The following is a 12488-nucleotide window of genomic DNA, read 5'->3' as shown; positions in this document are numbered from 1 at the left end:
GCCCGTGAAAGGTTACTAATTCTTGCTTCCTGTTGCTGTTACTTCTTGCCCCCCACCCCCGGGTATTGTGGCAGCCACCTCCTTTCTGCTCTTTGGAACTGCATGATTTTCTGAATGCTCTGATAGCCAAGGACCCTGCACCTGGACTTGGTCAATTCCTAGTGACAGCACAGCAAACCAGCACTGCTTCTATGAGGAGCACTGTTTCACTGGAGAGGAACATGAGGACTCAGCTGTATGGGAATGATTCCCTTGGTCCCAGGGAGGCCCTGGGGGTGGCAGCTCCTGACCTTTTCAACTGGCCTCTCCATATACTGAACTACCAGTTGATGAGCCAGCAGAGGTGAGGTGTCAGGGTCCAGTACACTCAACCTGGATGGGGAAGGAGTCAGTTATTCTCCGCCAGACTCCCTGGAATAATGCTTTGGAAGCAGTGCAGAACGGCAAGCAAGGAAAGGAACAAGCCCAACCTGGATCTCAGAGGAGATGGAAGCTCTGTTTTCTTGGTGTCTGAACCCGGGCTAGGGACTCTATAGCAAAGTCGGGATGGCAAGTAACAGAGCACACATCTCAGACTCTCATTGGTACTAAGACTTAGATTTTCTTGAACATATATTTCATCACGTGCTGTATGCTCTAAGGACAATTTACAGCAACTTTACCTAATTTTAAAAATGCGCGGACCACTTATTTGTGGAATATAAAGTAACAGAATGGGAGACAAACACCCAAAGATAGTAGACATAAGGACCAGAAGGATTGCTCCATAGCTTGGAAGCAATCCTCACATACTGGGGGGAAAGGCAGCTCAGATAAGATAAGGGACCACTAAGTAAAGGATGCTTGGAGGGCCCACTTGGGATGGGAGACGTGTACTAAAAGTAGACTATAGGCTGAGCATGATGGACACTTAATACATGTATTGCAAATCACGATATCCAAAAGGAGAGAGTAAAAGGGAATGCCCTGCCACAGAGGTGGGGGGTTGGGGGGATGGGGTGGGGGTGGTGGGAAGGATACTGGGATCATTGGTGGTAGAGAATGGGCACTGGTGGAGGGATGGGTACTCAATCATTGTGTGACTGAAACGTAAGCACAAAAGTTTGTAAGTCTGTAACTGTACCTCACAGTGACTCACTAATAAAAAAATTTTTTTAATGTGTGGACCAGTTGCAGCCTTGTTCTCCTGCCCCCTCATGCCATGGCTCTGGAATTTCCACCTCCCTTACAACTTCTCCCAGTATTTCACCTTACGTTTTCCACCTGCCTGGAAATGAATTCACTCTAGTAGTGAGCAGATCTGGGAGCGAGCATGTTTAAAATGATGGATGGAACTTCACCTATGTAGTCATCAATACAAAGACACACTCAGATGCACTGCTGGGCCCCAGCGAATAATTGCATGTGACTATTCTTGATTCACTTTCTCAAAATGAGTCTGGGGTTGTGCCTCTGAGAGAGGAGAGAAAAATAAATCCTTTGAGATACTTTCAGACACATGACAGCTAAAGCAGAACGAGTGTCCACAGATTCTGTAGAAGTGACGCAGAATCCTTGTTCACACTTGTCCGGGGAATATGCCCTCAACATATGGAATGGAGCTAGGGGGGATGGTTCAAAGAATTGGACCACATGGTCTGCATGCAGAAACTTCAGGTTTATTTATTATTATTATTATTATTATTATTATTATTATTTTATTAGTGAAACACCATGAGGTACGGTTGTAGACTTACAAACTTTCATGCTTGGGTTTTAGTTATACAATGATCAAGTACCCATCCCTCCACCAGTGCCCATTCTCCACCACCAATGGTCCTAGTATCCCTCCCACCCCACCCCCCACCCCCCACCCCACCCCACCTCTGTGGCAGGGCATTCCCTTTTGCTCACTCTTTCTTTAGGGTGTTGTAGTTTGCAATAGAAGAAACCCCAGGCTTAATCCCTCATACCGCATGGGGTTCTGTGATCACCACCAGGAACACCACCCTAGTGACATGCCAGGAGTAGCCTCCGAGCACCTCGGGGTATGGCTCACAAGCCAACACTAAAAATAAAAAGATGTAAGTAGGGGCTTTTGACAACTATATCTCATCTTCACCACTCAGGAACTTGCTATCTCTCAGCATATGGCCTCTCCAACCTTTATCATTGGGACAAGGCTGAAATGAAAGACCTACCTCCATCTCTCTCCTACTATTAGTTGGAGATGATTTACCAGCAAAGCAAGTAGGTAGATTTCGATGTGCTTTGCTACACAGTAACAAGTTCCCCTCAACTCCTCTGGAAGCTTTTTGAGTATGAAATATATGTACATATTTTTAAGGAGCTTGCTTTTGGTAAGGGGCTGTCATATGAATCCTGTACTCTAAGTGAAATGGAGGTGAGACTGAAAAAAAAATAAGCAATTTTCCTGAGACTGTGTACTAACTGTACGTTTTTCAAAGAACATGTATCTTGAAATCTGTTCTATGAAGAGAGATAATGTCTCTTTTCACTCAGCTGTTCATTTTTTAAATTTTTTTATTAAATCACCATGAGATAGTTACAAGCTTTCATATTTGGGTTACAATCACACCATGATCAAACACCCATCCCTGCACCAGTGCAAATTCCCTACCGCAAATATCCCCGGTATAAACCCCCTTTTCCACCTTCTGCCTGCCTCCATGACAGACAACATTCCCCATACTCTCTCTACTTTTGGGCATTATGGTTTGCGATACAAATACTGAGAGGCTATCACATTTAGTCCTTTATCTACTTTCCAGCTGTTCATTTTGAACTTAAGCATCCTTACCCATAATCCATTTGTAATGGATGATTTATAAAGAGAGATTCCAGGATCTGGGAGTCTTGATGACTCCAGCTTCAAACCAAATGGAAGTTTTGCTGACTTGGACTCAAAACACATCATGCTGGGGTGGAAGCAATAGTCCAGCAGGTGGGGCACTGGGTGGCATGCAACTGACCCAGCTTCGATCCCCAGCACTCTATATGGTCCTCTGAGTCCTACCAACAGTGGTCCCTGAGTGTAGAGCCAGGAGTAAACTCTGAGCACCACTGAGTGTGGTCCCCAAATAAAAAAACAAACCAAAAACATCATGCTCTAGGATAACTCTTCACAGCAAAACACGTGTACAAGGATGGGTTAGCACAGCAGACCATGATGCCAGGCTGGCACAGAATCCTGTCGCAAGCCATACAATTCTATGGGGAAGGCCTGGGGCAGCAGTCCAAGCTCTACCAGCGAACCGTTCTGGCGGACGAGAGAGGAGAGATCCCTCTTTCTCTTCAACTTTCCGGCAGACAAAATCCCTAGGATGTAGCTGTTGAGTTCTTAAGGCCCCAGAGAGTTAAAGGCTGAGAAACAGGGGCAGGAGACAGGAGTGTTGATACTGTGTGTGTGTGTGTGTGTGTGTGTGTGTGTGTGTGTGTGTAGAAATGGAAAGACTAACATAGAAGTCAGCTAACATCAAAGCACCTCCTTTCCAGGTCCAAGGCACAGAGGAAAATCATTTATTTTCACCCCTTCCCAGAGCTTCTGGAACTGCCTTCTGACTGAAACTGGGCTTGTAAGTACAAAGTATTTGAAGAAGGAAAAGAAGGAAGGAAAGGGAGGGAGGAATGGAGGGAGGGAGGGATGAAAGGAGGGAGGGAGAGAAGGATCCCTATCACTACCTCATAGGCCAAGAGCTGTCCCCTCTGACACAACTGTGTGATGTGGGGTGCATTTCAACCATGTGTGCCCAAACACACCACAACTGATATGGGGCAACTATCAGCTTGAAAAACAAAGGCAGAGAATGCAGAATGTGGGAGCAGCGGATCCATTGGCCTGAGACATCATGTGGGGCTGGAAGTGGAAGCAGGTAGCAAAGGCAGCAACCAGTGAGTGTTTAGGAGCCACTGCTAAGCAATGCAACTGAAGTTTGAGAGGGAGGCTGCTGAGAGGCCCCTGTGTCCACAGCCAACTGCGTAGCCTGTGAGCAGGTTAGAGATGCTTACAGAAATCTACAATTAAAGTCAGGATGTTATGGAAGTTTGTGACAGGATGGCTAATAGACTTGGCCTTGCGGTCTTGGGGGAAACTGCTGTATCTGTCTTTTGCCGTTGATGATGACTCTTGACTTGTACAGAGCCATCATCTTACTCTCTTTAGTATCCATATCAATCATAGAGATTCTGTATAAATTGCCGGACATGCTGCTGTATTTCCCAGAATGGCCATGTTCTTTGAGATTTACCATTCTGTTCCCACAGGTGCTCCCCATAAGAATATTTTTTATCAGAACCAAAGTTAGTGTGAGCCTGAACCTTATTCTAATAAGATACACTGGAAACACTGGTCCAATTCCTCAATGATCATTTTCATGGGAATGCAGACAACATAGGCTGCAGTTTGCCAAATGCCTTGCTTATGTCGTGAACCTCAAAATTAACCTTTTGTAGACCAAACATGATAACCTCTCAGTATCTGTATTGCAGACCATAACACCCAAAAGTTGAGAGAGAGTATGGGCTAAATTGTCTGCCATGGAGGCAGGGGGAGGGCTGAAAAGGGGGGGGGGGCGTATACCGGGGACATTGGCAGTGGAAAATGTACACTGGTGGGGGGATGGGTGTTTGATCATTGTATGATTGAAACTCAAACATGAAAGCTTGTAACCGTATCTCACAGTGAGTCAATTTAAAACAAATTAACCTTTTGCTTGTTGGTTATATGGAAGAAGTGAAGGGGAATCCAGAGGAGAAGGATTCTACTTAGATCCCAAAGCTGTGTTAGACTCTGTGATGACTAGGCCTGACCCTGGAGAAACAAAGATCATTCTTTTTGGTCATTCCTTGGGTGGAGCAGAGACTATACATTTGGCCTCTGAAAAATTCACACAGGATTTCAACCATCATGGTGGAGAACACATTTCTCAGCATACCACACATGGCCAACACTATTTCCCTTCTTTCCAATGTATCACTTTCCCTTTCAGCGCTACAACTACAGGAAAGTCTCTTGGTACAAAATGCCTTCTCTTTTCATCTTTGGACTCATGAACCAATTAATCTCAGCAGGAATAGTGAAGCAACTCACGATCTCTTCCCATCTCCAACTGAAAAATGAGCCACTTTTCCACATGGAGATCACAGTGATCCATGGCAGTGCTGGGGCTACTATACTGCCCCTAATTATTTCCTCAAAGAATTCATAGCAAGTCATTCTCTTGAAGAAATAGCAAATCCAGGGGGTATAGTGCCACCAGCAAGTCAACCTGTACCTGTGAGGCGAGTGCATCAGCAGCCTGATGGTGCCTTCAGACTTCCTGATATCCCAAAATTGCTGCTGTGCCTTTGGCCAGATCCCAACAACTTGGGGCCAAGTTTACCAGGACATCAAAAAGCCAAAAGTTAGGTATGTGGGAGATACACCCACAAACCACCTCCGGCTCAGCTATATAAGCTCATTTATTGGCCTTATTTCAAAGACCCATAAATCTCAAAAGAGATCAAAAGACGCAGTTAGGGCCTGTAGCGCAGAGGTAGGTGGCAACCCGTGACAGAGAGCTCCAGGCCCGCTTGGATCAGGGCTGGGACTCCTCCCCCAATGTTCCCAGTTTTCCAGTAGCTTGGCAGTCACACCCACAAATTGCCCCCAGCACCATGTAATCTCATCAATGGTCAAGACCCAGGGACTATAAACTAAAACTCCCAAAAGAGAGCTCCACAGAATGGCTATCTTCATCGGGGCACCTTGGAGTGGGGCGGGTTGAGTTTCCCTCCCCACGTCAAGCAGAACCCCAGCAGCCGAAAACCTCCAGAACCCAACCACTGCATTGCTAAAGGCCACTCTCCACATGCTCGGACGAGCCTCACACATGAGTGAAGTCATGTGGAACTTTGTGATCTTGCACTCTGGGCTCAATGAAACCAGGAGCAGAGATCCTCTGTCTGCTTTCCCCAGTCTCCAGGGACCCAGGGGTCACATCCATAAGCCACCTCCTGCTGGCACGCCAGATAATCTCGTCATCGGCCACCATCCAGATCACACAGCTGCTTCTCCCGAAAGGAAGCATAACATGAGACCCCAATAACCATGCTACCAGACTCCGCATCAGGTTGTTTCACATGGGGTACCCCAGAGGGGTGCGGGTGAGAGTCCTCCCTGCCCCAAGGGACCTATCTCAAGGCTGCTCCCTACACGCTCAGGCCAAGCCTCACATATGAGTAAATATATTCCTGGCTTTCGCGTGGCTGCGTGACACATCATGAAACACTCCCCACCCATTCTCCATAATTACCACACCACATTTGATGGGGTTCAGATAGTAGGCAACAAATCATAGAGGTAAGTATATATATATGCATATAAACATATTTTTAGATATATATATACCAAAGCTCACATCACCCAAACTTTAACAACATGTTAGTGATATCCTATAGAATGTCTTAATGGTTCCTACCAAAATAGAACAATCTTCACACTGTTTCCTATATGGACACTTTTTTGTAAGCATGTTCAGCAGTTCTTCATAACAGAAAATACAAAATATATTATTTCAGTTGTGTTTTTGGACAGGGATTGGGGTTTGGATGGAAACATCCCAAATTTGGTGGTGGGAAGGTCTAATGGTGGTGGGATTGGAGTTTGAATATTGAATGTAATAAAACACTGTGAACTAACTTATAAAATTTAAACATTTAAAAAAGCAATGCGGAGCTCATGCTCAATTCAATCAGCTTAGTCAATGGCTGAATAAATAGTAATGCTCCTACATTATATAAAAAAAAGAAATGACAAATCCAGCATTCAATGTAATATTTATATAAGGTTTTCCTTTTTGATTACTGTACTATGAATTAATTGGTGTGGAATGTTAGAGTATTCCTTTTTAGAAGTGTGTCGTGTCTGTACTTGTTGAGTGACATTTAATTTTTTTATTAGGGCACCATGATTTACAGAATTATTCATGACTCAATTTTATGCATACATGTTCCAGCAGCAGTGTGAATTCCTTCCACCAGTGTGCCCTGGATCCCTCATTCCACCAACCCACAGCCTACCCCTCTTGACAGGTATTTTTTCAGCTTGATGCTTCATTTGGGTAACATCCTTTATTATAATACCAATAGTTATTTTATTTTATTTTATTGAATTTTTTTTATTTTATTGAATCACTATGAGATAGTTATAAGCTTTTGTGTTTGGGTTACAATCACACAATGATCAAAGACCCATCACCAATAGTTTTTTATATTTGAAGAACTATCATTCTTATTTAAAAAATTTTTTTATTAGTGAAACACCATGAGGTACAGTTATAGACTTACAAATTTTTGTGCTTGGGTTTCAGTTATACAAAGATCAAGTACCCATCCCTCCACCAGTGCCCATCCTCCACCACCACGGGTCCCAGCATCCCTCCCACCCCCCGTCCCCCCCACCCCACCCTACCTCTGTGGCAGGGCATTTCCCCTTGTTCTCTCCCTCTTCTTTTGTGTCCTGTTTTTTGCAAGAGAGGCATTGAGTGGCAATCATGTTTGGTCTATAGTCTACTTTCAGCATGCTTCTCCCACCCTGGGAGGATCCTCCCAATACCCTTTATTTGGTGCTCTCTTCTCTATCTGAGCTTCCTTTTCCCCTAGCACGTGTGGCTGGCCTCCAAGTCATGGAGCAAAATTCCTGGTACTAATCTCAGCCACTCCTGGGTCAGAAAGAGCGGGATAGACACAGAAAGATTGTGTTCATCTGGGGAACATAAAGCAACAAAATGAGAACTATCATTCTTGAGATTATTTCGTTATTTTCATTAAACCTTTCTAGATGTTAATCTATTCCTATATTTAGTTTAATATGCAGTATAAGAGCATATTATATCCAAAAGTTTTTTTGTGAATGAAATGTTTTAATCTATGTGACACTTAGATTAATGGCTGGATATGGAAGAAAACACATAAATGAGAAAACCCTGTGTATTATTTCTTTACTAAATACAGGGAAAATCGGGGTTGGCAAGCTTTAGTTGTATAACTGCGTTTTTCACCTTTAAAGTTAAAGTGGAATTATGATGGTATTTTATTCCTTAAAGTATGCAATGCAGTATTTTTAATGTAAGTAACACTGGTCACTTGCCTATATATAATAGCCTTGGTTTATATCTATTTTTTATTTAATTTTATTTTTAAGTAGTTCACAATATTTGATTACATTTAATATTCAAACAACAATCCCATTACATCTTCCCACCAGTATATTTCAGATGTTTCCATCCAGAACCCCAACCCCTGCCCCAAAGCAGAAACGAAATAATATATTTTGTATTGTTTGTTATGAATAGACCGCTGAAAATGCTCCAAAAAACTTTCCTTGAAGGAAAGTGTGTGAAGATTGTTGTATTTCACTCAGGGGCCATTAAACCCTCCTATAAGAGATTACTAACATGTTGTTAAAAGTTGAGCCTTGTGGGCATATATATATATATATATATATATATATATATATATATACATGTATACATATATATCTTATATATCTGTAAAACATATTTCCCTCTAAGATTGGTGCCTTCTACTTTAAACCCCTTCAAGTATGGGGTGCTGCTACTCTTGAAATATGTAGCACTGTAGCACTGTCCTCCTGTTGTTCATCGATTTTCTCGAGCGGGCACCAGTAATGTCTCACAACAAATTGTGAGACTTGTTACTGTTTCATCACGGGTAGCTTTCCAGGCTTTGCTGTGCGGGCAAGATACTCTCGGTAGCTTACCGGGCTCTCCAAGAGGGGCAGAGGAATCGAATCTGGGGCAAATGCCCTACTGGCTGTTGCTCCAGGCTTGTTTTTTTTTTTTGGTGGGGGGGTTGTTTTTGGTTTGGGTTTGTTTGTTTGTTTGTTTGTTTGTTTGTTTTGCTTTTTGGGTCACACCTGGCCATGCACAGTGGTTACTCCTGGCTCATGAACTCAGACATTACTCCTGGCGGTGTTCGGGGAACCATATGGGATGCTGGGAATCGAACCCAGGTCGAGCATGTGCAAAGCAAATGCCCTACCAGCTGTGCTGTCACTCCAGCCCCTAGAATACAAGTCTGGTGCTATATGAAATTCATGGCTGTGTGGTCCAGGAATAGGTTCACTCATGGGTGAGACTCAGCCCAAGTGTATGGAGAGCAGCTATGAGCACGGTGGTGGTGGAGTTCTGGAGGTTTTCAGCTGCCCGAGTTGGGTCCCTTGGGGTGGGGGGGCTCCACCCACCTTCTTTTGGGGTGCCCCAAATGGAACAGCTGGCGCAGGGTCCCTATATTTATTTTTATGTCAACTTTTGTTTTCGACAAAAAGTGAAACTGATGCCTATGTACAAGTTGTCATTAAATTTTGTTGTAGTGATGGCTGATATCCAGCATTTTCTTACAAACAGAGAGGATTATACATATATGCATATATACATACATGTACATACATATATACACACATATACATATATTATAAAATTCTGAAAAATCCTTATATAATTTATATTATACATTATATATATGGAGTCTGCAGAATGTTATAATCATGTAACATATAACCCAGTGGGAGATTTTCCCCCTGCAAGTCTGAGACATGTACAGTAAAACTTCGGTTTAATAGATTTCCACCTAATGACAATCTTCAAGCAAACTTATCTCTACCTTCTGCTGTTTCCAAAGGAAAGAAATAAGGATCAATTCCGTCTTGCTATGTACGGGACTGGCACCTCGATTAAGCAGCAGGTAGGCTCAGCCATCCCTCTGCCCTTCATCTCTCTGTCACTGAGCTCTCTGCCCCGTGCTCACTCTCCTAACTTCAGGTCAACTCTGGCAGGTCTGTCTGTCTGGGTCTCCCAGGCTCCCCGCTAGCATCTGGCTCCAGAGCTCAGCTGTTTCGGCCTTTACCAGTTTCCCTGTTGATATCACTTGTTGGCCAGGTGACAGGTTTTGAGCCATGGAACAAAGTGAAAGTGCTTTTGTGGCATTTCTGCACCCAGATCACAAGTAGCGTCTCAGTTTCCTTTTCTCGGAACCCAGAGACCACTGTGGGGGCCACCTGATCTGGTCTATCCATGATGAAAAGGCAACAGTTCCTCCAGCAAGTCTGTTAGACGACCACAATTGCACCATTGTGACTAATGATCCATGTTTTAAGCCACTGAGGGGTGTTTGTTTAGTTTGGGTTTGAAGGCCACAGCCAGTGAAACTCAATGGTTACTCCTGACTCTGTGCTCAGGGTCACACCAGGCAATGCTTAGAGGACCACTCAGTGCCAGGGACAGGACCCAGGACCTGATGCATGTAAGGCAAGCACCTCACCTGCTGTACTATCTCTCTGGTCTAGGCACTGAGTTTTGAGAATTTGGGGTGATTTATTAACTGGCAATTTATGAGTGAGTCACCCATGCCTGTCAACTTAGAGAGAACACACCCCACAATCTCCACTGCTATCACATGGTCTTTCTCAATAAATAAATATCCCTCAAAAATACAGATCCTGTGCTTAGCTTCATTGGGAATGGATAACGAATAGGCAAGTAAGAGCCTTGTGATACAGGCAAGACCTTTATAGTCAAGGAAAATTAAGCTCAGAGGTCAGCTTGCCCATGGTCACGCAGAGCAGAGTTAAGGTTTGAATTCAGTGAGCTCCCATTTGACCCAGCAATACCACTTCTGGAAATATATCCCAGAGATGCAAAAAAGTACAGTAGAAATGATATCTGCACTGTATGTTTATTGCCACACTATTTACAATAGTCAGAACCTGGAAAAAATCCAAATGCCCCATAACAGATGACTGGTTAATGAAACTCTGGCATGTCTACATAATGGAATACTATGCAGCTGTTAGAAAAGATGAAGTCATGAAATAAGTGGATCAACACGGAGAGTATCATACTAAGTGAAATGAGTCAGAGAGAGGGACAGACATAGAAGGACTGCACTCATTTATGGAATATAAAGTAACAGAATGGAAGACTAACACCCAAGGATAGTAGAGATAATGGCCAGGAGGATCACTCTATGGCTTGGAAGCCATCCTCACATGCTGGGGAAAAGGCAGCTGAGATAGAGAAGGGACCACCAAGTAAATGATGCTTGGAGGACCCGCTCGGGATGGGAGATGTGTGCTAAAAGTAGACTATAGACTGAACATGATGGCCACTTAGTACCCGTATTGTGAACCATAACACCTAAAGGGAGAGAGAGTAAGAGGGAATGTGCCTGCCACAGAGGTGGGGGGTGGCGGGAGGGATACTGGGAACACTGGTGGTGGAGAATGGGCACTGGTGGAGGGATGGGTACTCGATCGTTGTATGACTGAAACATAATCATGAAAGTTTGTAAATCTGTAACTATCTCAAGGTGATTCATTAAAAAAATTTTTGTAACAAATTTTATTTATTTTTTGCTTTTTTCTTTTTGGCAATGCACAGAGGTTACTCCTGGCTCATGCACTCAGGAATTACTCCTGGCGGTGCTCGGGGGACCATATGGGATGCTGGGAATTGAACCTGGGTCAGCTGCGTGCAAGGCAAACGCCCTACCCGCTATGCTATCACTCCACCCCCAGCATTAAAAAAATGTTTTTAAAAAGATTTGAATTCAGGTCTGCCTGATTCTAAAACCCAATTTTTTTCTATTGTGCTAAGAGTACAACAGATCCGTGATTGACAGGCCATGTGGAAGGCATGTCCCATATCAGAATTCCTGAAACTGTTTCTGCTCATGACCCTGTTTCTCTCAAGAAATGCGGACAGTGCCAGAAAAACCTCGGAACCTGACTGAATTAATTTGTGGTCACTGTGTGTTCAAGAACCTTTCACTGATGCCAAATTTTCACAACCCTCACATTCAGTCAGTTACACAGTTTAAGAAACCAGATTACTTATCCCAGCCTGTCCCTTGCTTCCCCACAGTTCTCTGGGTAACATTAGCTCTAAACCTGCATCAGGCCCAAGCTCCAGAAAATTTCATCTGCGTTGAACCTACTTATTAAGGAAGGAAGTCTCTCATGCATTTTGAATTTTCTACAAGGGTTAAGCAAATAATTCTATAAGTTAACTATGGGCTGGAGCGATAGCACAGTGGTAGGGCGTTCGCCTTACAAGCGGCCAACATGGCCGACCCGAGTTCGATTCCTCTGCCCCTCTCGGAGAGCCTGGCAAGCTACTGAGAGTACTCGATATGCCAGACACAGTAACAACAAAGTCTCCAATGGAGACGTTACTGGGCCCGCTCGAGCAAATCGACGATCAACGGGAGGGCCTATTCTTTTCCCCTTTCCCTAAACTTACACCTCTGACATTACAAGTTAATCATGGAGCTGTGGAAACTGGGATCTCTCTCTTTCTCTCTCTCTCTCTCTCTCTCTCTCTCTCTCTCTCTCTCTCTCTCTTTCTCTCTCTCTCTCTCTCATGCTGGAAATTGAACCCCAGGTCAGCTACGTGCAAAGCAAACACCTTAACCCTGTACTATCTCTCCAG

The 12488-nt window shown here is 43.9% G+C and overlaps 1 pseudogene; it reads left to right on the top strand.

Moving 5' to 3' along the window:
* LOC130039300 (protein ABHD13-like) overlaps nucleotides 1-12001 on the top strand; it is an 82264-nt pseudogene extending 70263 nt beyond the window's left edge.
* The last annotated feature ends 487 nt before the right edge of the window (nucleotides 12002-12488 follow it).

Source organism: Sorex fumeus, unplaced genomic scaffold (assembly GCF_029834395.1).
Source record: "Sorex fumeus unplaced genomic scaffold, SorFum_2.1 ptg000086l, whole genome shotgun sequence".
NCBI classification, from domain to species: Eukaryota; Metazoa; Chordata; class Mammalia; order Eulipotyphla; family Soricidae; genus Sorex; species Sorex fumeus.
The sequence above is the reverse complement of the archived record's forward strand: the minus strand, read 5'-3'. Positions and strand labels throughout refer to the sequence as shown.